Source organism: Panthera tigris, chromosome B1 (genome assembly GCF_018350195.1).
Source record: "Panthera tigris isolate Pti1 chromosome B1, P.tigris_Pti1_mat1.1, whole genome shotgun sequence".
In the NCBI taxonomy this organism is placed as follows: domain Eukaryota; kingdom Metazoa; phylum Chordata; class Mammalia; order Carnivora; family Felidae; genus Panthera; species Panthera tigris.
Genome location: NC_056663.1, coordinates 150,142,305 through 150,168,719, shown reverse-complemented (window position 1 = coordinate 150,168,719; position 26,415 = coordinate 150,142,305). Strand labels below are relative to the sequence as shown.

The 26,415-nt window shown below is 35.8% G+C and overlaps 1 pseudogene; it reads right to left on the bottom strand.

The window, feature by feature from the left end:
* Positions 1 to 24,676, bottom strand: part of LOC102958944 — a 53,244-nt pseudogene extending 28,568 nt beyond the window's left edge.
* Between the last annotated feature and the right edge of the window lie 1,739 nt (positions 24,677 to 26,415).

The following is a 26,415-nucleotide window of genomic DNA, read 5'->3' as shown; positions in this document are numbered from 1 at the left end:
TCCTTTGCTTTCTGAAGTCCAGGGTTTTGCAAACTTCTTCTCAAAGGGCAGATGGTATACAATGCAAGCTTGCTGGCCAGACAGTATTTGTTTCAACTACCCAACTCTACCATTAAAGTACAAAAGCAGCCAGCCGTGACTAGGTTCCAAAAACACTTTAGCTATAAAAGCAGGCTGCTGACCCACAGGTGGTAGTTTACTGACCCCTGGCTTAGAAAATGAATGAAACAACAAATCAAGTCCTGATTTGTAGAGTTTGCTGATTCTAGTGGCAGATTCCCACCACGGCTGATTTAAGCTATCAAAGTGACCACTGGAAGAGGAGTTGCGAAGAGATACTCAGTAGAAGGTCTTCTAGTATTTCAAACATGCAGATGCAAAAGGTATGGAGAAAAGTATAGTAACTTAATTAGGAAACAAATTTTGAGTACTTGCTACCCTTAATTTTAATAAAATGTATTTTAATATGCACGATCTCTTACATGTATTATTACTAACTACCAGTTTGTATTTGTAGAATTCCTGAAAATTTAATAACCTGCTCTGTGAACCAAAAGAAGCCAGCTCTAGAAGGCTTTGGTTTTATGCTTCATAATATGTAATTTAAAAACTAGTGTTTAAGTAGTCCCATCTCTGTAAATAATTGTAAATATTCCATACACATTGTTCTTGAAATTCTTGACAAAGCATTTGTTCATTAGCTGACCTTTAACAGCTTTTATGTGAAAAACTAGTATGTGTTCATTGCATTAATAAGATCAGATATAGAGATAATTCTGAAGACATAAAAAATGGATACAAGCAAATACAAACATTGAACATCATGTATAGATTATGATCTTTATGTCCTTCCAAATTGAAAGACAATTGTAGAGAAAAAAACATTGATCATAAGTAAATATTCACATGAATCCTATTTTTAGTTTGACAGTGGATGAAATAGAAGGAGTCCTTTCTCACCTTTTGACACCTCCCCCATTTATAAGGTAAACATTATGAGCTTTCTCATTTGCCTTCCTCATAAGGATACCATAAGTTAAAGAATATCCAAAAAATATGCTTATTTAGTGGAAAAGCACTTTGCTAAAAACAGAGACTTTTAAACTCTATGCACAGTAAAAGCCAGCGTTATAGTTAAATTGTGGCATTAAATAGGCTTGTTGGTTTACTGTGTGTACACAACAGGTATGTCAGATCCGTGCTGGCAATTCTCCTGACTCAAGCCCAGTCTCTTAATGCCATTGCTTTGAGCACAACCTTATGGTGACAGTAAGTATGGTTTGATGGAGGGTCCAGCAGGGACGTTGCATGGTCTCTGACTCTTATTCACTATATGCCTTAGATAATTCTTCATGAACTGACCTTTTAAATTAACTGTTTTGACTTTGACTTTACAGTGCAAATATAAATGTACCAATAATAGTCTGAGGTAGGATAACATTCAGTCTACATGATTGGGGAAATGAAAGGATAAATACAAAGCCCTATGTTTGCTAGCTGAGGAAGAAAACCTATAGTCCAATATGGGTATTTATAAAAGGATCTCCAGCTTATTTGAAAATGAATATGTGAAAATCTATAAAGTGAGGTATATTCAATTTTCAGAATTGGTTGCTAGAGAAGACTTTGCTAAGAAAAAAGGCTGAAACATTTAGCTTCTAAATAATTTTGAATCAGTTCTGTGTTTATTGATTTATAGAACAATTCCCTCAATTCCCAACTCCAGTAGGTTTCCCAGGAGGAAATGAAAAGTCCAAAGCAGAGACCCTAGAAGGAATTAAGAGAACTCCAAGAAGGAAATGTGCATGGAATCACCCGTTTTTAAGATTTTGTTTCTTGGGGGGCCTGGGCGGCTCAGTAGGTTAAACGTCAATTCGGTTCAGGTCATGATTTCACAGTTCATGAGTTTGAGCCCCGTGTGAGGTTCTGTGCTAACAGCTCAGAGCCTGAAGCCTGCTTTGGATTCTGTGTCTACCTCTTCTTCCGCCCCTCCCCAGCTCACACTGTCTCTGTCTCTGTCTCTCTCTGTCTCAAAAATAAACAAACTGTCTCCATCTCTGTCTCAGTCTCAAAATTAAACATTAAAAAAAAAAAAAGATTTTGTTTCCTGCTTTAGTCTTAAGGCCCCTGCTAGAAAAGTCTGACATGCAATCTGCTTTACAATGAATTTTCTATACCAGCATTGTCAACTCAAGAAGCACATTGTTTAAAGGAGTGTTATTATTAGCATCAATAGTCTTTTTTATTAAAAAAAATAATAATACACTGAGGGATGGAGGGAAATGCTTTCAAAAAGTCCTCTTTTTGAGGCTTGCATAAATTCAGTCTACTATGATGAGCATGATATCCTGAAATAGGTTTTTACCTTTTTCATACCTTTCCAAGACAGCAAATTCTGAGAACTTTTAAGGATCATGCCAATTGTCAAATATCTATAAGTAAAAAATCACTGTTAACATTTAGTTGTTGTGAAAGCAGCAACAGCTATGTTAATCAAACATTCCCTTTTAATGAGGTCTAGAATAATGAGTGAGCTATCTGTCATGTGAAAAAGGGAGTCCTGGTATAAATGAATGACAAATGCCATCAGGCATTGAATTGAAGACACTTAACAATTTATGTCACCACTTTATCATTGATAACAAAACAAAATTGCTTAACTTCATGTTATTGTATGAAATAATAAAGTTCTGATCTTTCATAGATTTTCCACAAGACTTGAGTATAATTTTTATTGCTGTTTTGTCAGTCTGTCTGGGACACTACAACAAAATGCTACAGAAGAGGTAGCTTACAAACAACAACTAATTTATTTATCACATTTCTGGAGGCTAAGAAGCCCAGGATCAGGGTGCTAGGATGGTCACATTTTGGTGAGGCCTTCTTGCTGGTTTACAGGCAGAGCTTTTTCACTGTGTCCTCACACAGTACAAAGGTCTAGGGATCTCTCTTTTAAAGGCACTAAACCCATTAATGAGTGTTTCATCGTCATGATTTAAGCACTTCTACAAGGCCCTTTCTACCAATACCATCACCTTGGTGTTAAGTTTTGAACATATGAGTTGTAGAGGGACACAAACCTCCTGACAATAGCATGTTCTATAAAATAAAGTATACAGCACTTCATACTTGATTCTTCAAACTGACAATGTTTTTAACTCTGGATGGGTGCCCTTTTTATGTTTTCATTAAGGTTCCTGTTGTATAGGTAACTAAATACCGCATAGAGAAACCTGGTTACCTGGCCTCCCTCCACCTGGGATCTGTTTTCCAAAAGTTCCACCAGTCAACTTGGTTCGTGAGGCAGAAAGGGCTAACTTTCCAACAAATATGTGTGTCCAATTCTATATTGCAAAATGTTTACTGGGAAATGGCTGCTCAGCCAGGAACTAGAATTCCTACCTTCTTTCTTTCTCTCACAACCTTAAAATTAGAAGGGGCCACATGACTAGAATATGTGATAAGAAAAGGGTGTGCTTTCTGTACTTCTTTCCTCACTTGTATCCAGATGCAGAGGTCTTGGATGACTGAGGCCTCATGAAATGAAGGAATGTGGATCCCTAAATTACCATGAAGGAGACAGTCACCCACAGAATAGGAGTCATTTGGATTTTAATTGACTAAATAATGAAGTCATCAAATCAAAAAGAAAGAGGACAGAAGGAAAAAGGAATTAAAAATCAGAAAACAATTTAAAATGCCATAAATACTTATCAAAAGTTACTTTAAATATAAATGGCTAACTTCTCTAATCAAAAGACATACGGTACCAAATGGATTACAAAACAAGACCCAACTATGTGGTGCCTACAAAAAGACTTCCTTCAAGTTTAATAACACACATAGACTAAAAGTGAAGAAGTGGAAAAAGATTTTCCAATGTGCATGGAAATAAAAAAAAAAAGATGAGCTCTATATGTTTTAAACAAAATAGACAAAGACAAAGCCTGTATTAAGTTATAAAAAATAGGTCATTATATATAATAAAGGGGTCAATCCAATAAGAGGATATAACATTTATAAATATGAAGTGCCCAAAGCAGTAACATCTCAAAATATTAAAGACCTAACACAGGAAATACACAGAGAGCTAATAGTAAGGGCATTCATAACCTGCTTTCATTAGTTGACACAATATCTACACAGAAAATCAATATGGAAACATTGGGATTCAGTGCCACATTAGACCAGATGGAATTAACAGACATTTACAGAACATCCCATTCAAAAGCCAAATACACATTCCTAAGAAAACATGGAAATTCTCCAAGATATATGTCCACAAAACAAGTCTTAAGAAGACTGAAATAATATGAAGCATATTTTTTCTGACCACAATGTTGTGAAACTAGAAATTTTAACGAAAAAATGAAAAATGTACAAATAGGTTAAGATTGAACAACATGCTATCAAACAATAAATGTATCAAAGAAGAAAAAAATCTTCAGACAAATGAAAATGGAAACACAACATACCAAGACTTACAGGATGCAGCAAAAACAGTTCTAAGAGGGAAGTTCATAGCAATGAGTGTTTACATCAAAAAATAAGAAAAATCTCAAATAAACACCCTAACTTTAGATCTCAAAATACCAGGAAAAGAAGAACAAAGGAAACCCAAAGTCATTTAGGATCTTTGTTAGTAAAATAAAAAAAAAAAAAAATGATCAGAGTGGAAAATAATAAAATAGTGTCTAAAAGGTCTATAGAAAAGATCAATAAAACTAAGGGCTATTTTTTTGAAAAGATATGAAAGTGATAAAACTTTAGCTAAACTCAACAAGAAAAAAAGAGAATGCTCAAATAAAATCAGAAACGAAAAAAAAATATAGTCAATACCACAGAAATAAAAAAGATCTTGAGACTATTATGACAACTATACATCAACAAACTAAACAACCTAAAAGAAACTGACAAATTCCTAAAAATATACAATCTACTAAGATAGAATCACGAATAGAAAATCTGAACAGAACAATTAATAGTATGGAGATTGAATCAGCAATCAAAATGCTCCCAACAAACAAAAGCCAAAAACAAGATAGGTGGCTTCACTGGTAAATTCTACCAAACATTTAAAGAAAAACTAACACCAATCTTTCTCAAAGTCTTCCAAAAACTAGAACAGAAGTGAAAACTTCCAAACTCATTTACAAGGCCACCAATATGCCGATACCGAAATCTGACCAACACTCCAGAAAGGGAAATTGCAGGCCAATACTCCTGAAGAACATAGATGCAAAAATCCTCAAGAAAATAATAATAATAAAAAAATCCAACAATTCATTAGTAGAATCATATCCATGATAAAGTGGGATTTATTTAAAGGAGGCGAGGATAGTTCAACATCCACAAATCAATGTGATATAGCATGTTGACAAAATAAATGACAAAAATCATATAGTCATCTCAATAGATGCAGAAAAACCACTTGCCAAAATTTAACATCCATTCATGGTAACTCCATAAAGTGGGTATAGAGAGAAGGAACCTCAACATTATCATTCAAAGCCATAAATAGCAATCCCAAAACTATTATCACACTCAATGGTGAAAAACTGAAAGCTGATCCTCTATGATCAAGACAAGGATGCCCACTTTAACCACTTTTATTCAACATAGTACTTAGAAGTCCAATGTGGTGCAGGTACACAAGAAAAAGAAAGAAAGCATGCAAATTTGAAGGAAAAAGTAAAACTATCTCCACTTGCAGATGGAAGGTTATTATATATAGAAAACCTTAAAGTCTACACCAAAAAACTATTAAAACTAATAAATAAATTTTAAAAAGTTGCAGGATATAAAATCAATACAAAAGTCAGCTGTATTTCTACATACTAACAAGGGACTCTCAGAAAGAAAAAAAAATCAAGAAAATAATCCCATTTACAACTGCATTAAAATGAAGAGAATTTCTAGGAATAAATTTAACCAAGGGAGTAGAAAATTAGTACTCTGAAAACTACAGAACATTGTTGAAGGGAACTGAAAAAGACACAAATAAATGGAAAGATATCCTTGCTTATGTATTAGAAGAATTAATGTTCTTTAAATGTCCATACCACCCAAAACAACCTACAGATTCAATGCAATCCCTACCAAAATTCCAATGGCATTTTTCATAAAAATGAAACTACACTAAAATTTATATGAGGCCACAAAAGACCCAAAATAGCAAAGCAATCTTTAGCAAGAAGAACAAAGCTGGAGGCATTACACTATCTAATTTAAAGTTATATTACAAAGCTACAGTAATAGAACATAAAAACACACATATAGGTCAATGAAACTGAGAACCCAAAAATAAACCCACACATAAATGGGCAATTAATTTGCAACAAAGGAGCCAACAATATACAATGGGGGAAAGAATAGTCTTTTCAATAGGTGGTACTGGGACAAATGGAATGTCACATGCAAAATAATGTAACAGCACCACAATTTGACAACTCACACAAAGAGTAACTCAAAATTCCAGGCAGGAATTTTTAAGCAATTTACACATATTGTCATATTTAATGATTTCAACAGCAATTGGCAACTGGTGCATACGAAAACAAAATATGATTCGATCCATTCATTTAACAGCATTAGAAGTGTATACATTTGAAGCTACTATAACCATATCCTCAACTCATATTTCTTTATTTTCTATTACTTTTCTCCTAGAGTCAAAGATGATATCAGAAAATCTGAATTTTAATTTCTTTTATATTTATTCTTAGTTGAATTTCAAATCTGAATTTTAATTTCTTTTATATTTATTCTTAGCTGAACAACCGAAGTCAAGTGAAAGAACCTCTCTGAGGTTTCTTTTTCTCACCTATAAGCCAGTGTAAGACATACCTAAAGAGCCTGTTGAAATGATTAGATGTGACAATATGTATAAAATGCTTAAAAATGCCTGACACAGAGTAATGTTAAGCAGTAGATACTATTTAAGCATTATTCCCGTGTCAAAGAGCAGAAGATACTTCACTTTTTCTAGTCATTTTTTGTATTCAAGAATTTTGACTAAGGCTAAAACATTTATGTAACTATTATTGTAAGAAAAATCTAGGTGAGTAAAAAAAAACATTTTTCATTCTTGATGATTTTTCATAAAGTTTTCATACTTGTCTTTGAATTAAGGCTAACATTGAGTCATTTTGTTCATATGTTTCCTCCAAACAGAAGCCAATTAAATACTAGCAGCAGAGTAAAATATATAATACATATAGTCCATCAGTTAACAAAATAACCACAAATAAGGTTTATTATTTAACAGTGTCTACTGTGAAAAAGTATTATATTTATTTCTCATTTAAATCCCACATGCTGCAATTTAAACTTATTTATTCTTTGTATATTCTCGGTGGAGTGACTAAACAGGGGCTCTTACAGTCATAGAGGAAAAACCAAAAATATCGCTTGGATAAAACAATAAATGGTTTATATTATGGTGACCTTAATTTTGTATATAAAGAGTTGAATAACATTAGTGGGAAGAAAATAGCTATGTGCCCATTATATTTAAATTTTTAAAAGGCTTTTATTAATTGACTTCATAAAAAGTCTAAGGTCGCTAAACAAACACCAATAAAAATAGGTTCATATAAGTGGAAAGAGTAGATACAATCATTCCTAATAGAGTAAGAGAGTCAGCAATCTTTGAAAACTTATTCATCCTCTTGGACCCAGGGGATGTTCAGGTAATTGAAAAAGAACACAATAATACTGAGTTTCTAATGGCTCAGCAATGCTGCATACATGAAAACATTGAAACTGTAGTTAAATAATTATGGTATACTGCTTAGTGAGCATAAATATAATGGCAGTGCTTCACAGCTTCTAAAGATTTTTTGTCATGCCTTTACACAAAATGAAGGAGAATATTATATATTGTTTAGGATAATTCACCATTTAATTTCTATATTTGCCTACTGCCATGAAGTCAAGCTAATCAATTTAGCTTCTGACAATATAATCTATTTTCCATATTCTTATATAATCTTTTTTTTTCCAGAATTTATTTTAATGTCTGAGTTACATTAATTGAAATCTACCCAATTATTCACAAGTGATCCCAGAACACTTGCTAGCTTTCATGACATTGTCCAGCAAAACAGCAAGCTCATTCTTGGGTGGTTGTTTCTAATCACTATGTGTATTTTTATCCCAGATGCTTTGTAATGGAATTACTAGCAAAAAAAAAAATCACTAGTGTCTAATTAAAGATGAGACCAAAATTGGAGATTTTTTTTAGAGTGACATCTACACAAAAAAATACAGAATCAGGAACAGAAAGAGACATAAACCCTTGAAAAGGCAAGATGCAAAAATGTGGAAGCACAAAAGAAATGACAAAATATCTAGGAAAAGTATGGGCTTCTAGGCTACAAAGCAGTAGCATTAAAGAAAATGAATGAAGACAGAAACTTACAGAGATGTTAAATTGAGTACTGCTCTACGAGTTGTCTTCCGAGAATGAGCGTAGTTATGATGTACAGAATTTAGAAAGGGTTAGAATGGAGCAGAGCACACAGAACGGAATATGAGTAAATTATTGCTGAGCTTTTTGAAAGGGCTTTGGGTAAATGAGAACAGGATATATGTCAGTGAAGTTCATAGAAAAAAAATTAATGCTGTTGGAAGAGTTCTACAGGTAACAACCTTAAACAAGTGGAAGCTCCTAAGGAAAGTTGAAGGCTGTGGTGGTGACAAGGGTAGAGAAGCACTGGAAAAGCAGAATTCACCCAGACGAGCAACAACTGGGAAAGCTGCTTATCTGCTTATCACAGAGCTTTTGTCCTTTGACACTCAGTGGTCAAAGTAACATTTTTGCAACACATGTCACTGCAAAAAGTATATCTTAATATATAAATCCTTTATTCTGAGTATAAAAAGTCTGGGGCATCTGAGCGGCTCTGTTGGTTGGGTGACTGGCAATTTTGGCTCAGGTCATGATCTCACGATTGTGAGACCGAGCCCTGCGGCGGGCTCTGTGCTGACAGCCTGGATCCTGCTTGGAATTCTCTCTTTCCCTCTCTCTCTGTCCTTCCCCTGCTCTCTCTGTCACTCTCTCTCAAAATATATGAATAAACATTAATTTTTTTAAAAGTGGATCTTCTTAGATCTGTCAATTAGAAGTCTTGTTTGAAATGTGATAGGAATAACAGAATGCATGGGGCTAAGTTAATGGTGCCCACACATACACAGAAATATGCAAATACATATACATGTATGTACAATATACCTATATTCTCCTTTGAACCATCTTCAGTTTTGCCTGTTGAAATGTTTAACTCTTGTTTCAAGAGTGGCAAACTTATCTGAGACATTAGTTCTGGTTATTTCCATTTAACTATGTAACCTTAATTTATTTAACTAAAGAACCTCTAGATTTCTACGTGTGAAAACTCAATTAGTAAAATAATTTTTAAGATCCATTTTATGTACCATATTGTATTCTGTTCTCTGAGTTTCACTTTAAAAAAAATCTCAAAAAATTAAGATCTACATTCAAAGTTGCCTTTGTACTTGAAAGCAGGATCAGGATATATGAATGTTTTTAAACTTATAGTAACCTTTCTTAATCATCCATTTGAAGGAAGCCTTCAAAGGTGGTGACAGATCATACTGCCTTTTATATTTATTGGATATAAAGTTAGAGCCTACAGTAAATGCACTTAATGACATTAATGCATGCATAGCATTTTTTTCAATGTGTCACATATAATTTTTGTGCAGTGCATGATATATGTAGCAACTAAAAGTATAAACCACCTGTTGTTCAGATTTTCACTGTTGAGAGTACTGCATTGTTTAGCTTTTTCTACAGTGTGCTGTGTGTCAATATTGATTTCAGAAAAAGTAATAAAGGATCCTGTCAAAATAAAATTAAAACCTAAGGCAATTTACTTTGCTGAAGGGGGTCAGCTTTAATAACCATCACCATCTTACCAGAACCGCTGTGAAATTTCATTAACACTGTACTCCACTCGCATATCAGCTAGGTTTACAATTACTACTTGATTATATGTCTGTATAGATCGTTAGGCACAAGTCTCCTTTTTGTGCCCTATATCGTTTGGTACATGGGGTTTCTTTTCAATTCAGTGGAAGCTCTCTTCAAAGAAAGAAAATGATAATAAAGAAAAGGTTGGTATCGGAACTTTCCTTGACTCTGCACAAAATTACTCAACATGTTAAAATATCAAGACATTTGACATTTTAATCGATTCACCCTTAAGTTGGATACCTACTTGAGATCACCACAGGGTGGCTGTATATGGAAAAGGAAAGGAAAAAAAAAAAACATGCAAGAGTTTGGGAGGAGCTAGTCTGTGTATCAGGAAGAACATGCAACTGCCTTTTTCCCCAGCTTTGAGATGAGGTACATTCTCAGATCCTTCTATTACCTATCAATACATGTCGACCCTTCCAATGCATTAGAGAACAAAACTGAACAGCCCAGAACTACAAAACTACAAGGGCACTGAAATGGCAAGAGATATAAACATGTGGACCCTCTCATTCAGTAGGTTGATTTTCCTATGTAATTCTTTTCAACTATAGGCTGGAATATTTTTTTGATATTTTTTAATGTTTATTCATCTTTGAGAGACAGAGGGTAAGCGGGGGCGGGGGGGGGGGGGAAGAGAGAGAGAGGGAGAGGGAGACACAGAATCAGAAGCAGGCTCCAGGCTCTGAGCTGCTAGCATGGAGCCTGATGCAGGGCTTGAACTCATGCACCTGTGAAATCATGACCTGAGCTGAAGTCAGATGCTTAACCAACTGAACCACCCAGGTGCCCCTAGGCTAGAACATTTTTATCTTAAACTTTGAGTGAAGTCATTTTGCAAGTTTTGGTTTTATGCTTCAGTAAATAATATTGTCTTGTGCGGTATCCAAAACAGATCAACTCTACAAGGAATGCTTCTCAGTAACAAATAATGGCATGAGGTCCCAACATATTTACATGTGTATGTATTTGAGAGACAAGCTATAAATTATCTTATAAACCATGTAATCCATAGGTCTGGCCACACCAACGTTGCAAGATAAATTTTAAAATAAGGGTAGATATCTGTCAATCACTTAGGCTTATCAACCACAGGGTTTGGATACAGCCCACTGTTGAGGCAATCCTGATCAAGTGGGAAGTGTTTTAGAAGACCATATTCACCAATGGGTAATTTCTAGGTAATCATGTAGCATTAAGCCCAATGCCTAGTGTCCATCAGACCTCACAAAATTTCTGAGGAACAATGCTTTTCATCAATCCAGTCTTGAATCATTCAGGTGTAGGTTAAGACCTGGTCCTAATTAAGCTCTTTTGCTTCAGTTGGAGGTCAGTTACAAGCAGTTGAATCACCTTCCTTTTTCCTAGAATCATTAGGTCACATCTGCCCTGTAATTACTGTCATTGCTACCCAAAGATTATCTTAATATATTGATTAAACATTCTAGATTTGAAGGAGAGGGGAAATGGGTGATGGGCATTGAGGAAGGCACTTGTTGGGATGAGCAGTGGGTATTATATATAAGCTAATTTGACAATAAATTATATTAAAAAGAAAGACATCTCAAAGAAAAAAAAGCTCTAGATTTGAAGTAAAACAGAACTTCTTTCAAACCTAGGCCCTATCTTCTATTAACTACATGAAGTATTATTTCCCTCTCAGTTTTCTTACCAAAGTAAAAAGATAATTATAATTTCTACATTACAGGATTTACAATAATTTGAACAGACAATATTTTTAAATAGAATGAATATCATACTGTGTAGTAAATAATAAATAACAAATATTAACTATGTTCTCTTATCTTATGAGAAACATAGATCATTAGGACTATTTCAGACTAATATGGAAGTTGGATCCTGCCTTGGATATTGTAAAGTAAATGAACAAACTTTTACAGTGCCAGTCTCATAGCTGGACTCAATTGTCTTTCCTTATCTGTTAGAGCTGACAGTAACAAGAGTGATAATACATCCCTTTCACCCAAGAGTTTTGCTGCCTCAAACACCTTTTGGTGGCGTCACTGGGAAAATGTCTATTCCATGACTTAATACCTGCAATCAGCAAGAGTTGCCTGTGTCACTGTTACCATTTCAATATGGAGACATAGGTGAAGGAGACATAAGTACAGACCTTTTATTTTACCCAGCCACCAGTATTATGTAAAACAGAGCTCAAGATGAGCACAGATATCCCAGATATCAAAATTAATGGACTAAGCTTCCTTTATCCTCTCAGTTTTGGGATTAGTCTCTTCTCAATAAACAGCATACTAGGCAGTGGGTTGGATTATATATATATATATATATATATATATATATATATATATATAAAATACACACACACATACATGCACGCATATATATACACACATACGTGTATATATATACACACGTATGCATGTATATATATGTATGTATGTATATATACATATATATACATGCATACGTGTGTATATATATACACATACATATATATGTATATATATGTATATACACACATGTGTATATATACGTATGTGCATATGTATATGCATATGCATATATACATACATGTGTATATATGTGTATATACATATATACACGTGTATACATATGTATACTCATACATATATATACACACATACATATATATATGTATAACTTTTTATTTAAATTCTAGTTAGTTAACAGTGTAATATTGGTTTCACGAGTAGAATTTAGTGATTCATCACTTACATATAGCACTTAGTGCTAGATTGTATTTGAATAGTACTATTTGGGTGCCATATATATAGGCCTTCTCTCCCTGATAAGAGGCAGTCAGTCCCCAAATCAGAATCTGCGTACTTCTGCAGTCTAGTGGATCCCCCATGTAATAGATACAGCAGATTCTTTTGAAAAACAGGGTTCATGGTGGTCCATCCCTAGCATTACAGAAATTATAAGTTGGGCACAGATTTAGGAATGCCATAGACCTTCATAACATTTAAACTTCAGGAATGAAATCTTTCTATTTTCTTCTTCCGCATATGCACACTACCTGATTCTCTTTCCATTCTGCCTCAGAATAAGTGATGTTCCTTTTTCTTTTCAAGAAATTAAGAGTATGCAAATAGACTCTTCTTGATAAAATCCAGAATCTATCATTTATTAGGTCAATGAGGGTGAGCTCTTTAGCTCCTCTGAGGCTTCATCATCGAATCATCAAATAGTGATCAAAGGTTTTGACGATTACATGATATAATGTAATAAGTTACTTGGCCTAGGGCCTGAAATATAGTAAGCAACCAATAAACACAAGCTGGTTTTGTCACTCTCATGATTAATATTACTCTTACTACCTATGTTTCATTTAGGATACATCCTAGGCGACTCGATTCATTGCTAAGCAAAATCTTGCACTGGAACCCCACACCCTAGACTTTTTTTCATTTATGAGAAAAGAATAAGAGTTACTGACATCTATCTTCAATTTCTTATTTCCTATCCACTTTAAGACAATCTCGTCTTCCACTTTCAAATTATTCTGAATTACCAAATGAAATAATTCATTTAGTCCTCGTTCCATTTGAGATTCCTGTATTCTATATAGACTGTAACATTCATCATTAGTTTGATATTCCAATAACCAGAATTTCAAATCTTTAATTTACCATTGAGCAGGGCATTGGCTTTTTTTAATATATCATAATCAATTTGCCTTATTATAAATGTAACTATTATTTTGAAACCACATGACTCACAGGATAAAACCTAACACCTACTAGTATTTTGTCCTGATTGTAACCTTCATATGAATTTTGTGTCCTGCTTCTTCACCATCCTTTTGGTTGAATCAAGGATGGACCCGACAACTTATGGTCATTTTCAGGTACTAAAAGACTTCAGGTCCCATTAATCCCCCAACAGATCAGTAGCAACATGTTTACTCTTAAAACAATTTTTTTAAATCTTCCAAATTTTACTTGAAATTAAACTTCTTCCTTCCTCCACTTTTGGAAGCCTGAAGCCAGAAAAGAGTATGGGTTTTACTAGTTCTATTCTTTATACCATTAGCACTTACATATCTTCTGACTAGTGGTACCACTAACACCTCCAGAATTTAAAAGAGGGGGAAGTAGGAGTGTTATGGGCATGAAAAGTATCTTTCTTGACATGTACCTTCATGAGCTGGCTACAGAGATCCGTAGGCTGGACAGCTGTCAAAAGCAGGCTCTTGTTCCTATGTTTATTTTGATGAACCCTTTGGAGATTCATTTCAAAATAAGTCATTCATTCACAGTTCCTTTGATTCGGGAGAATGCATCACTCCTGGATACTCTTCATTTCTTACTTAGCACCTGGGTATTTGGGAGTACTACTGGATCCTTTTCTGCTGAGTGCTCCAAAACCCTGATGGGGTCCTCTGGGACAGAGCTTTACAACTTCTACTTCCAGCACTCGTTCCATACACAACACACAGAAAAGTATCCTTGACTCACCATTTTGTGGGAATTAATCAATAACCAAATGCAGACTTTTTCTGTTTTGTTGCTTGGTAGGGTGTTCCAGGCACGGGCTGTTTTAAAATTTTCAGTTATGAATTTGCATCCTCGCAAGGATAAGTGTTAAAGATCCGAAGGTGACACTATCAGCGTACCTAAAGTTGTCTCAAAAAAATCTATTTCTCTAATTGTCTACTGAATTCTTTAGCACTGTATGTTTTTGAGTGATTGAGTCCCATCACTGGATGGGTGCTCAGCACTCATTTTCAAATGTAAGACTGGTTGATCCATCTGATTTTAAGACTATGAAAACATTAAAAAGATAGTTCCCCTTTTTAACATCTTGTTAACCTAGCCAGAGTTTTGTCAAAATTCTCTACAAATTCTAGTGTTCTACAATCTGGTTGGACTCTATAAAAAAAAAAAAACCAACTACTGAATCCTTTAGAACAATTGCAAAGCCTGGCTTAGCAATCTTTTCCTTGCCTTAGACACAGGCCTCCAACTGACTTTAAAAAAAAAAAAAAAAAAGTGGCTCAGTCCAAAGCATCCAATTCTTGGTTTTGGCTCAGGTCAAGATCCAGTTTGTGAGACTGAGCCCCGGGTGGGGCCCTGTGTTGGCCCCAGGTCAGGCTCCACACTGACAGCATGTAGTCTGCTGAGGATTCTCTTTCTCTCTCCACTTCTCCCCCACTTAATGTACACACACACACACACACACACACACACACACACGCTCTCTCTCTCTCTCTCTCTCTCTCTCTCTCAAAATAAACATTAATAAAAACAAAGGTGACTTCTCTGCATTTTAGGACACCAGATTTTAAGAAATAAGAGGTGGAAGGAAAAGCCAAATAATTAATTGACTTGGCAAGAAAGCACAGCCTGTTCATTCCATCTATCCTATACCAAGCCACTCTGCTAATACAATGAGAACTCTCATTTATCTCCATCTTTGATTGCAGAGCTCTTTGGGAACTTCTCTTGCTATTTGGACTCTGGAGAAACCAGACATTCTTCAGGACTCACTCAGGAAAAATTATCTTTTACTTTTCTGAAACACACACACACACAAACACACACAAAATTTTTCTTTAACATGAATCCAGTAATATTTTCTGCATATTTATCACATTTTACTCTGCATTATAGTTATTAAAATAATCTTTCCTTTACACATTCTTGAGGCTGCAGGTCATGTATAATACCTGTTTGCTTTCCCATTTCCCATCACATTGTCTAGCAGGTTACAAATGTTTCTTGGGAAATTTGGACATTTAAGTCATTTGAATTCTTGCAAATATATACAACGATATTGTGTGATTGGCTGTGTTTCACTTTGAAATGTAATGATAGTTTCATATAGTGAAATGAGTACTCAAAAATAACTTGGATATAATTAGGCTTATTATATTTAAAATAGGCTCTTTTGACTTTTACTAGTCTTCTCAGTCCCACAGAGGAGTACATGTAGGCCATACATCTCACTTGGAGCAAGTCAAAGTTTATTAGGAAAAAAGAAATTGCCCACTGTTTTTGTCTTTGCACTAGAGAAGGCAGTTCTTTTCCTAAAGTAGATTGACAATGGCTGAGGCACAATATCAATATTGGCAGTTCACTATGCTCTGGAGACCTTGAGTCAGCAGACAAATATTCCCAAATGCACTCACTCTTATTACGCAAGAAATAAGCTATAGGGGACTTTTGATTGCAAATGGTTCTAGTTTACTAAGGAAAGACTGTGGTCATTAGTGAGCATGTTTTATTGAAAACAGCCATTATGCTGAATGAGACATCCTATTTAAGAAAGTTCAAGTGAGATGTCAGTGTTTGGTAAAAACTTTTAAAGTCAAATCAAAAGATCTATCTAGGAAAAAAAAATAACATTTCTGCTTATACTTTGTAAACCTATGTATTTCTGAAGGACCCCAAAAAATTAGGCTACTATTCGGTCTCAGATGGCTTCTGAAACAATCTTGTCATCCCCAAATTCTTTATATCAGATTCAACCCCTTCAGTAAAGTAGTATTTATTACAACTACCAAATGAAAAACAAATTTGCAATGCATTGTGGGGGCAGCAAGGTGAAGTATAAAATAAATCTTTGCTATTGAGAATTCTTGAGTTGAAAAAATAAGGGAATACACAAAATAATTAAAATGAAATAGGTGATTAAGTGCTGTATAAATGGGAAAATTATAGGTATAAAGAGATTCAATATGGAGTAATAAAGGAAGACTGCCATTAGAGAGGGCAAGTTTAACTAGAAACTGAAAGATAATTTAGATAAAAGAATAGGGAAAGATGACAGATACCTTGTACATAACCACAAAACAATATTTTAATCACTGAATGTATAGAGTGTATTTTTTTTAAAGCTTATTTATTTTGACAGAGACAGAGACAGCACTTGTAGGGGAGGGGCAGAGGGAGGGGAATACAAAGAATGCCAAGCATACTCCACACTGTTAGCTTGGAACCCGATGTGGGGCTCCAACTCATAAAGCCATGAGATCATAACCTGAGCTGAAACTGAGAACTGGACGCTTAACTGACCTAGACACCCGGGCGCCCCAGAATATACTTTTAAAGGAAAATTAACTTATCTTGCCACTAGGGAAGTAGAATATGATATAGGTAACTAATAGAATTTTAACTCTTGGCAATATAAAATTTAAGTAAACTTTTTTTTTTTAATAAATCTCACATGATCTACAGATCATAGAAATCTTCCATGGCTTTAATTATCAGAATTCTAGCATCGTTCATTGGCTTGTTATAACAATAATCCCTCCTAAAGAAAACTGTGCCTCCCACAGTCTTCCTGCAGGATTCAACCTTAAGCAGCTTAACCCTGAAAATCCACTGAGTCATCAACTCTCTGACCTTCTCCCTAGTTACCATTCATGTAAGCAAGGAAGGACATATGATTCAAGGGCAGCTAATATAAATTTAGGACTTATATTGCTATAAAAAGCTGCAACTAGGGTTTTGGTTATACTGAAACCATCATGCTTCTTCTCTTGAAAGACTTGTAAGAATTATACCGTATAAACAAATAAGATAACTAAACAGAGAAGACTAGGGAATGTAGTTGAATTATTACAGAGCATCTGAATGAATCTTCATGTATATTCCTGCAACTACTGGGTCTCTGAACCTGACTTTGGTTGTCAATGATGCTTCCTTTCCCACAATGAAGTCTCCTTATACGAAGATTCCCATGTTTGTATTTCCATAAAGTTGTACTTTATTTACTTCCCTTTGTATATATCTCCTGACCTCTTAAGTTGTCTTGATAATGTCTGTTCATTACATTCCAAGAGTTTAAAAAGCATGTTCTAGGAGCATCTGGGTTGCTCAGTTGGTTAAGCATCCAACTTCGGCCCAGGTCATGATCCCGCGCTTCCTGGGTTTGAGCCCCACGTCAGGCTCTGTGCTGACAGCTCAGAGCCTGGACCCTGCTTCAGATTCTGTGTCTCCCTCTCTCTATGACCCTCCCCTGCTTGTACTCTCCCAAAAATAAGTAAATGTTAAAAACTAAAAAAAAAAAAATCATGCTCTAGATGCCCTTGCAGTTTTCTCTCTGCCTGAAATACTTTCCATTCACCTAATCTTACCTTCAGTTAGCTTATATATATGAATGTAAAGGTTTGTTCAGATGTACATTCCTGGGGAATTCAAAGATTCTTAATGTGCTTTCTTCTAGACTTCTATGTCACTTAAGGTCATGCCCATTTCATCACATTTACTACATTCTATTATGTGGCCCAGTAAATATCTTTTTCCACCAAATGGTAGGATTTGAAAACAAGTTCACTACTGGACTAATTTGAATAGTTCTGGGACTTACAGAATAGTACCTGGGTCATTATAGAGACTCAAAAATTACCAGGTGAATAAAAATGGTAATGCCTGTAAGTATTTAAATATTTGGAAGCTAAGAAATTTCAAGACATGACAAATGTTTTTTATGAGTCCAGAGGAAAGAATTACTTACTTTGATGTAGAGGAGTTTGACAATGAAAAGAATTAATACCAACATAAATATAAACATTAACACAATTTATATCATGGAGGTTATAAGAATGAAGTTAAAGTGGGGTATTACATGAATGTTGCAATAACTAGAATAAATTCTGTGATACAGAGTTAATGTGGAGATAATATATGTTGAAAAAGTTATTTTCAGTTGTGTTAATTTAGTGCCAAGTTATTACTACAAATTTACATTCTGTTTGAATTTATAAAAATGTAAACTAGATTTATAACAGGAAAAGAATAGATAACAAATTCACTAGATTTTCTCAAATGATGTAGATATTTTTTGCCTATTTCTAAATGGTTCTAAAAATAGCATGTTGCTGAATTACAATCTTATTCTAAGAATTTTATGAAAATATCAATGGGATTTAAGCTATTTCTGTGGCTAAAGTATCTATATTATACAGTGAAATAAACCTAACATTTTAGTAAAAAAATGTATTTAATGCCAAATTTATTCTTTATGACTATATATAAAGAATTTTGTGGGCTTTTTTCCTACAGTTTAGGAAAACAAGAAGCTGAATAGTGAAGTTAACATGTGACTAAAATTCCTTAACTGTTCAGTCTCTACAAACACTCTCAAAAGCCTTCTTCATCTAACCCTGTCTCATATTTCATTGCAATGCTTGCCAATCAGTTACAGTCTTTGGCCCCATGTCACTTTCATCCCATTGGATGACTGTCATGGGAGCTGCCCAATGGTGCGCTGCTAATGAGGCAGCTTAAAGAGCAGCTGGGGAAGTGCAATTGCTGGATTAGGGTCAAGGCCAAGAGAGAAAATGGATGAGAGAGATCGAGTCTGAATGACTGCCAATAAGCAGGGGTTCTATTATCCTGCTAAAACAGGACATTCATTACCATCTATTGTAACATAATTTGGGTTCAGTCAAGCTGTCTCTCGCTCTCTTTGGATTTACAATTCATAAACCACAAATGGTCCAAAGGGTGCATTGTCCCTTGTGGCCCTGTAACCCTGGGTGAGGGGGAAGCATGGCAGAAATGAATGAGCTATAAAGTCCCTAGTGTGAGCACCATCAGGGCTGACACCTTGTTCCCTGAAGCTGTGACATAAGTTGTAGGCACAATGCCGAAAAAGTTTTGCATGTCTTTGGAGCCAGTTTGCTCATTAAGCAAAGATAAAATAAAAAGTCCTTGTTTATCCTTTGCAAAAATCAAATCCTGATGCTAACAGCCAGTATCTCCATGCTAATTTCCTCTTGTTACTGGTAAATTTACTGCACAGGAACAGAAGAGGCTTGTTTTTCCATAAGGAACAAACTCTTGGGTTTTTAGACCAAGTTCTTCTAAGTCTCAGAGAATAATCTATTTTTCCAGTAGTTTTGTGTTGTTTCCACATATGAAAAATGACATATATAAAATTGCCTCATTATGTCTTTTTCTTCTTTAATCACAAAGCTTCCTTTAAAAAGGATAAATGTCCCTTCCCTTCTTCCTCTTCCCCTCTTCTTGTGCCCCTACTGGTCTTTTTCAATTGTACTACTTATTACCATTCGGATTCAGTTCTAAGGCCCACCTGCCATCTGAACTAATGGAACCATAGTGTTATTGTCTATGTGCTGTACTCGGTTAGGAAGGCAAATGAGCTTGGTGAAAAGAGAGCAAGTACAATAATTCAGAGCAAATTAACCAAGGCACAGTGAAAATAATTAATGACTGTAGTAACGAAAACATATGCATCATCTTTGTTCTAGCCTGATTGATAATGGAACACTGTTTACTTCTGGCTGTGGGGCAGGTAGACCTCACAGAGCATCCTCTACCAAAGGGTTGCTTCCATAAGTCACAGATGAAAGTACTGGAGGACAACTGGTAGTTCTTATACATCTTTTTAAATATGGTTTTAACATAGGTAACTTTTAGCTTGTTCTTGCATTTTCTGGATGTGTAAGAATCCAATCCATGTTGCCTTTCTTTCCTCAGGTGTTAAAGTTTCATCTCCTATGTATGACTGTTTCACACACCATTGCCTGGTGCAAATTTGCCATAATTCATCCCCTAATTATTTTTTCATATGCTTTATAAAAAGATTATCTTATGTTAAAATTTTGGTGTTTTGATTTTAAAGGCGTAACAGTGTAGGTATTTCAAACTGCCCAAACCATAGTAAACGATCGTTAGCAAAATCTGTCAATGATTCTTCTAAAGATCACTATGAATGTATTTATAAATTTCAAAATATACACTGCCTTATTTAATTCTTAGAAATAGAATTGTCTTGTAATGGATTTGGGACATTTAATATTATGTTTTAATGTATTATCATAACAACTCTGATACCTAACTGTAAAATGCCATATTCTGATCAACAATATCTGTAAGCTCTTAATAGATCATCTTTATTGAAGGCATATAGTGCTCAACACTGAGTTTGTGTGTGTGTGTGTGTGTGTGTGTGTGTGTGTAAATGTATTAATGTTCCTGAAAGCTTAAAATAGTTGATTAATTATAGCTATTTCCTTTTACAAAAGATAATGAGTTTAATCTGTGGATCATTGATCTAATAAGATATATATTTTTGATGCTAATACAACCCAGATGAATGAATGTAAAAGTAAATTTTTTGAGGATGTGGATGCTAGGTATTCAAATCTATGAAATTTAATCTTATATTGAATGATGCACATGGCCAGGCATAATAATTAGCCTATGTTTTACAAATAGTTCTGTGTCAGATTATAAACATTGCTTTCCTGAGGTAAAGTTTCCATTCTGAATTTGTTTATGAAATACATTCCTACCCTGACTCATTTAATTGTTCCTTTAACAAATATGGAGTCTATGAATTAAAGGTTGGAAACATGACATTCAAAGGAAGTGTTTGCCTCAAATAATTAAATAGAAATTGAAATAAATACTAGGGACAGAGAGAAGGGGAGGGAGGGTGAGAAATAGGGTGGGAGAAATATTTTTCTTAAAACATTTATTCACTTTTGAGAGACAGAGAGACAGAGCGTGAGCAGGGGTGGAGCAGAGAGAGACACACACAGAATCCAAAGCAGGCTCCAGTCTCCAAGCTGGGCAGCACAGAGCCCGACGCAGGGCTCTAACTCACTGACCACCAGATCATGACCTGAGCCAAAGTGGGTCACTCAACCGACTGAGCCACCCAGGAGCTCCGAGAAAGATTTTTTTATATAGCCATCAGTACATTCTAAAGGAATCTGCCATTGGAAGGTTTTTTTTGTTTGGAGATGAAATGATTGGTAAAAAGAAAATTTAAAGGTAGAAACAGGATCTAGTCTTAATTACTCAGTATAATGACAATAGTGAGGAGATTCTGGTTCTCTGGGTTAAGTTTAAAGAAAAGGACAGTTGCCAATGATGGGGGTTATATAAACCCTTCCTGGAGAAAAACTTAAAATGTGGGCTTGGATAAGAATCAAGTAGAATTTTTAAATAGGATTTCTCCACAGGACCTTTAAAATTGTCAATAAAATTACCAAAACCATGAGAGCTTAGTAAATTTGTAAACTTTGAATAAAGGGGCTGAATTTAGCAATGGGCAACACCAAAAATCAGCTTCTAGATGAGAAGACAAATGGGTCACAATCATAATTCTCAGTGCAGTAACATGTTTGTAGACATCATGTGCCTTTTAAATGTCACCAAGACAGTTAATACTTGGTTAGCTGCTGCTCATGGGGTTGCTGAATGCCATTACATTTTGGAAATAATAAGGGCTCCCATTCATTTAGTTTTTACTCTGAGACAGGTACTGTGCTCAGTGCTTTACTCCTCACCATATACCTCTTCTATAAGGAAAGTATTTTCCCATTTTTTCCCCAAAGAGAAGATGAATGCTTAGAGAGAGTTTAAGTAATTTGCTTTAAATCACCCAGCTATTAAATTGTAAAGTTGAAATTCAAATCTAAGCAGTCTGGCTCCACAGCCTATGCTCTTAACCACTGAACTAGACTAGTAGGGAAGGAAATGCTAATGTGTTCCCCTAAGCATTGCATTTCTGCCAGGGAACGACTTTAATACCAACAGAGAATTGGTCTTTTGGAATGAAGCCCTAAGGGATAAAGAAAAAATAGCAACTTTAAAATAAAAAGAATAATGACCACAAATAGAAGCATATTTTAACATTATATTTCTTTCATTAAATATATTTATCCACTCAGCTTCTTGGAGAGTTAAGAACTAGTCTATAAACTTTTTTGAAAATATGTTTATTAATTTAGTATATGTTTAAACAGATCTAATATCCCATTTTCCAACCTTCCCTTATTTCTAGTGGACAGTCAAGGAATAAATACATAGACAAAATATTTTCCTTAACAGCTTAGAATCATTGTCTAGAAATTATTGATAAGGTTTATCCAGCCTCTAAATGACTATTTATCAAACACCTTCTCATTTGAAACTTACTAATATATAAATATACCTATGAATCAAATATTTGTCCTTAAAATTTTAATTTAATGTTATGATTTAGGGTATACTTAATAGTCCGGGAAAGTGTGGATGTAAATACACATACCTTTATCTCTACCATCATTCCACCCACACACCCATGCATAAAACAATCACATTTTGTAGGTAAAAGCAAAAGTTCGTATCCTTAAGATAGTTATATGAATAGAACAGCTATTATCCCCAACAGCTTAAAAAATATGCCTGTTAATTGTGTCAGTGCAAAAGCATTTTGTTATCTTAATAACTATTTTCTCCCTTAGCTTATTAAAATATATTCCTGGAGGCTTCCAGAACCCATTTCATATCTGCAAGCCTCCAAAAAACACCTCACAAATGGTGACATTAGTGGCACTGGTAATCGGAGCAGAGGTAAAGAATGTAAATGAGAAGTGCTGTGTAAATCAGCCTCGATATTGTTTCTGCTGCTTTTATCTGTCCACTGTGGGTTGGGTTCATTGCTACAGGAGCTCATCCTGGCTGATAAAAACCACAATCAAGTTGCAGACCAAGACAAATAGCTCTCAAAGGAATGCTGACAAAAATGGGAATTATAGAAATTTCCACATTACCTGCTTCCGTAAGTCCATAATTTACAGTCACATCCTTGACGCCATGTGCATTTTTATTTTGGTAAATGCTAGATCTACACTGCAGTTCAGTGTTCTCTTGAAATAACCTGCACTTGACAATTTAATGGGAACACCCTCTGGTTGGCTGGATTCCCCTATGATCTACTTGCTCTTACATTTTTGGCTATAGCAGCCAATCTTCTCCTGCTCCCTTCTGGCAAGTTTCTTGGAAGTAAAAATGTGGAAAGATTATCAGAATCATGAGCAGAAAAGCCTTGTGAAATATCAGCTGAAAAATACATGAAATATAAGTTATCTGAAAGAGTATCCCATATTAGAAAGCCCATTTTGCTTTTGAGCTTAGTAAACCAATGAGGGGGGTGTTTTGTTTGTTTTAATTTTAAAGCAATGGTATGAACATGTTTTTTAGGGATTAATCTTTTTTTGGAGAATGTATAACATATATAGGCAAAAAAGAAAATATATATATGTTATGCCAATTTTTCTCCGTCACCAATTTTAACTTGGGGGAAAAGAATTTAATATGTTTCTGGGGAGGAGGGGCCAACATTGTGAAGAAGTGAGGGGATCTGAAGTTCCCTGGTCTTGCAAACACAGCAGTATTGAGGCCAAAGGACTTTGAACTCCAAGCGTCTGGGTGGCAAAGTGACAGAGATGCCTCCAAGGATCCACGGGGACAACCCGGTGGGCCATAAGTACCTGGATCCCAAACTGGGAGAGACAAAACAAACAAGTGGCAGAGGAATGGAGAGGGGAGGGGAGGGATGCCTTTCTGCCAAGAGACAAAGGGAAGAGAAAGAGGCTGGAAAAGTGTAGGACAGTATCTGGAGGAGAGAAAAACCACAAAGTTGGGTGGAGAAAGATCCAATCTCTAACTGCGGGGCTTTCTCCAGACTGGGGCCAGCTGCCCAGATCCCGCACCTGGGAGGAGGGGAGCCAGTCGCAGGCTCAGTAACTAGTTCAGAGGCACAGTCCACAGTGGGAGAAAGCGATCCACTCTCTGTAGTGCTGTGGGTATATACCCACTCAAAGGGCAAAGGCTGCCTGTGCCCACCAGCCAGAGGCCATATATCAGCGGCACAGGGCGGCAGTTCCCCAAAACTGGGGCAGAGTAGGAACCTTAAAGACATCAGGGTTTAAGTCCCAGCCGAGCACCAGGGAAGCATGGGAGTTGGCAGAGTGGGACAAACTGCACACATGGCACTGAGGCGGCGGGGCATCTCTTCCCCAGAGCCAGGATTCAGGCAGTGGGAATCTTTAAGACATAGGGGTTTAAATCCCAGCCAAGTGCCAGTGAAGGCAGGGGAATAGGCAGAGCAGGACAAGTCACTTCGTTTGCACCGTTAGCACAGTGAGGATGGCTTGAACAGAGTGGTTTGGGACACCTGGTCCGTGAAGAAGAGACTGGGCTGTCGCCATTTTTCTCCCCATCACCAACAAGGTGGGGCTTCAGGGAAGGGACAGTGGGCCCACAGGAGAGGCAGGACCCACCGACACCAAACCACTCCCCTCTGCTGGGTAGCTGCTTATCTACTGCAGCCGGATTGACACTGACAAACCAGACAGCCCATCCCCCAGACCAGCACTGTTGCATTGCCCAATTTAATTCTCAGACAATCCTCTCTCTCTAAATACACACACACACACACACCGAAATATATATATAGAGAGAAATATACACATACACGTACTTCCTTCCTTTTCTCCATATCTCTTCCCTCCTCTAGTATGGTTACTCTGGTTGTTGGTTTAAGCAGACATATTCAATCTATTCTCTTTATACATGTTCTACACCTTCTTTCCTTTCCTTTCTCTCTCTCTGGATTAAGCTGAATAGTTTCTCTGTCTGGTCAATTTTTCTTTTCTTTTCTTTTTCCCGGCCCCTGTCATTTCTGTCTTTGTATGGGATAAGGACTCTTACATAAGCACCTCCTCTACCCTATTCTATACTTGTTGCTGTATTTCTGGGTTTTGGTTTTTTTTTTTTTTTTTTTTTGCTTTTTTTCCCCCTGTATGTGTGTTTTTGTTTTCTGTTTTTCTTGTTTGTTTTCCTTTCCAGGGCTACTTCAAGGAACAAATTGAAGCACACCTGGTGGCAGGACCAAAACATGACTATGAGTAGGGAGATAAAGTAACCAAAGTCACAACAACAGAGAGCAACTAACACTCTCCAAAAAACACCTCCTTGAAGGGCCAGACCCTGGACAGTGTGTGACCCCTCTTTAATATAGTAGTGCCTGCAGGTACAGGCACATAACAAGTGTTTAGAGCACATAAAGGACAGAAAAATAGCCAAAATGATGAAACAGAAGAATTTTCCTCAAAAGTAATTCCAGGGAGAAATGACAGCTAAAGAATTGCTCAAAAAAGACATAAACAGGGGTGCCTGGGTGGCTCAGTGGGTTGAGCATCTGGCTTTGGCTCAGGTCATGATCTCACAATTTGTGAGTTCCGAGTCCCACATCCGGCTCTGTGATGACAGCTTGGAGCTTGGAGCCTGGAGCCTGTTTCGGATTCTGTGTCTCCCTCTCTCTCTGCTCCTCCCCTGCTCGTTCTCTCTCTCTCTCTCTCTCTCAAAAATAAATAAATAAACATTAAAAAAATATATAAACAATATAACTGAACAACAATTTAGAATAGTAGTCCTAAGATTAATTGCTGGGCTTGACAAAAGCATAGAAGACAGCAGAGAATCTGTTGCTGGGAGATCAAGGAACAAAAAATAGTCATTATGAATTTAAAAATGGTGTAAATGAGGTGCAAAGTAAACTGGGGGTGGTGTCAGGATTGAAGAGGCAGAGGAGAGATTAAGTGAAATATAAGATAAAATTATGGAAAAAGATGAAGCTGCGAAAAAGATTAAAAAATT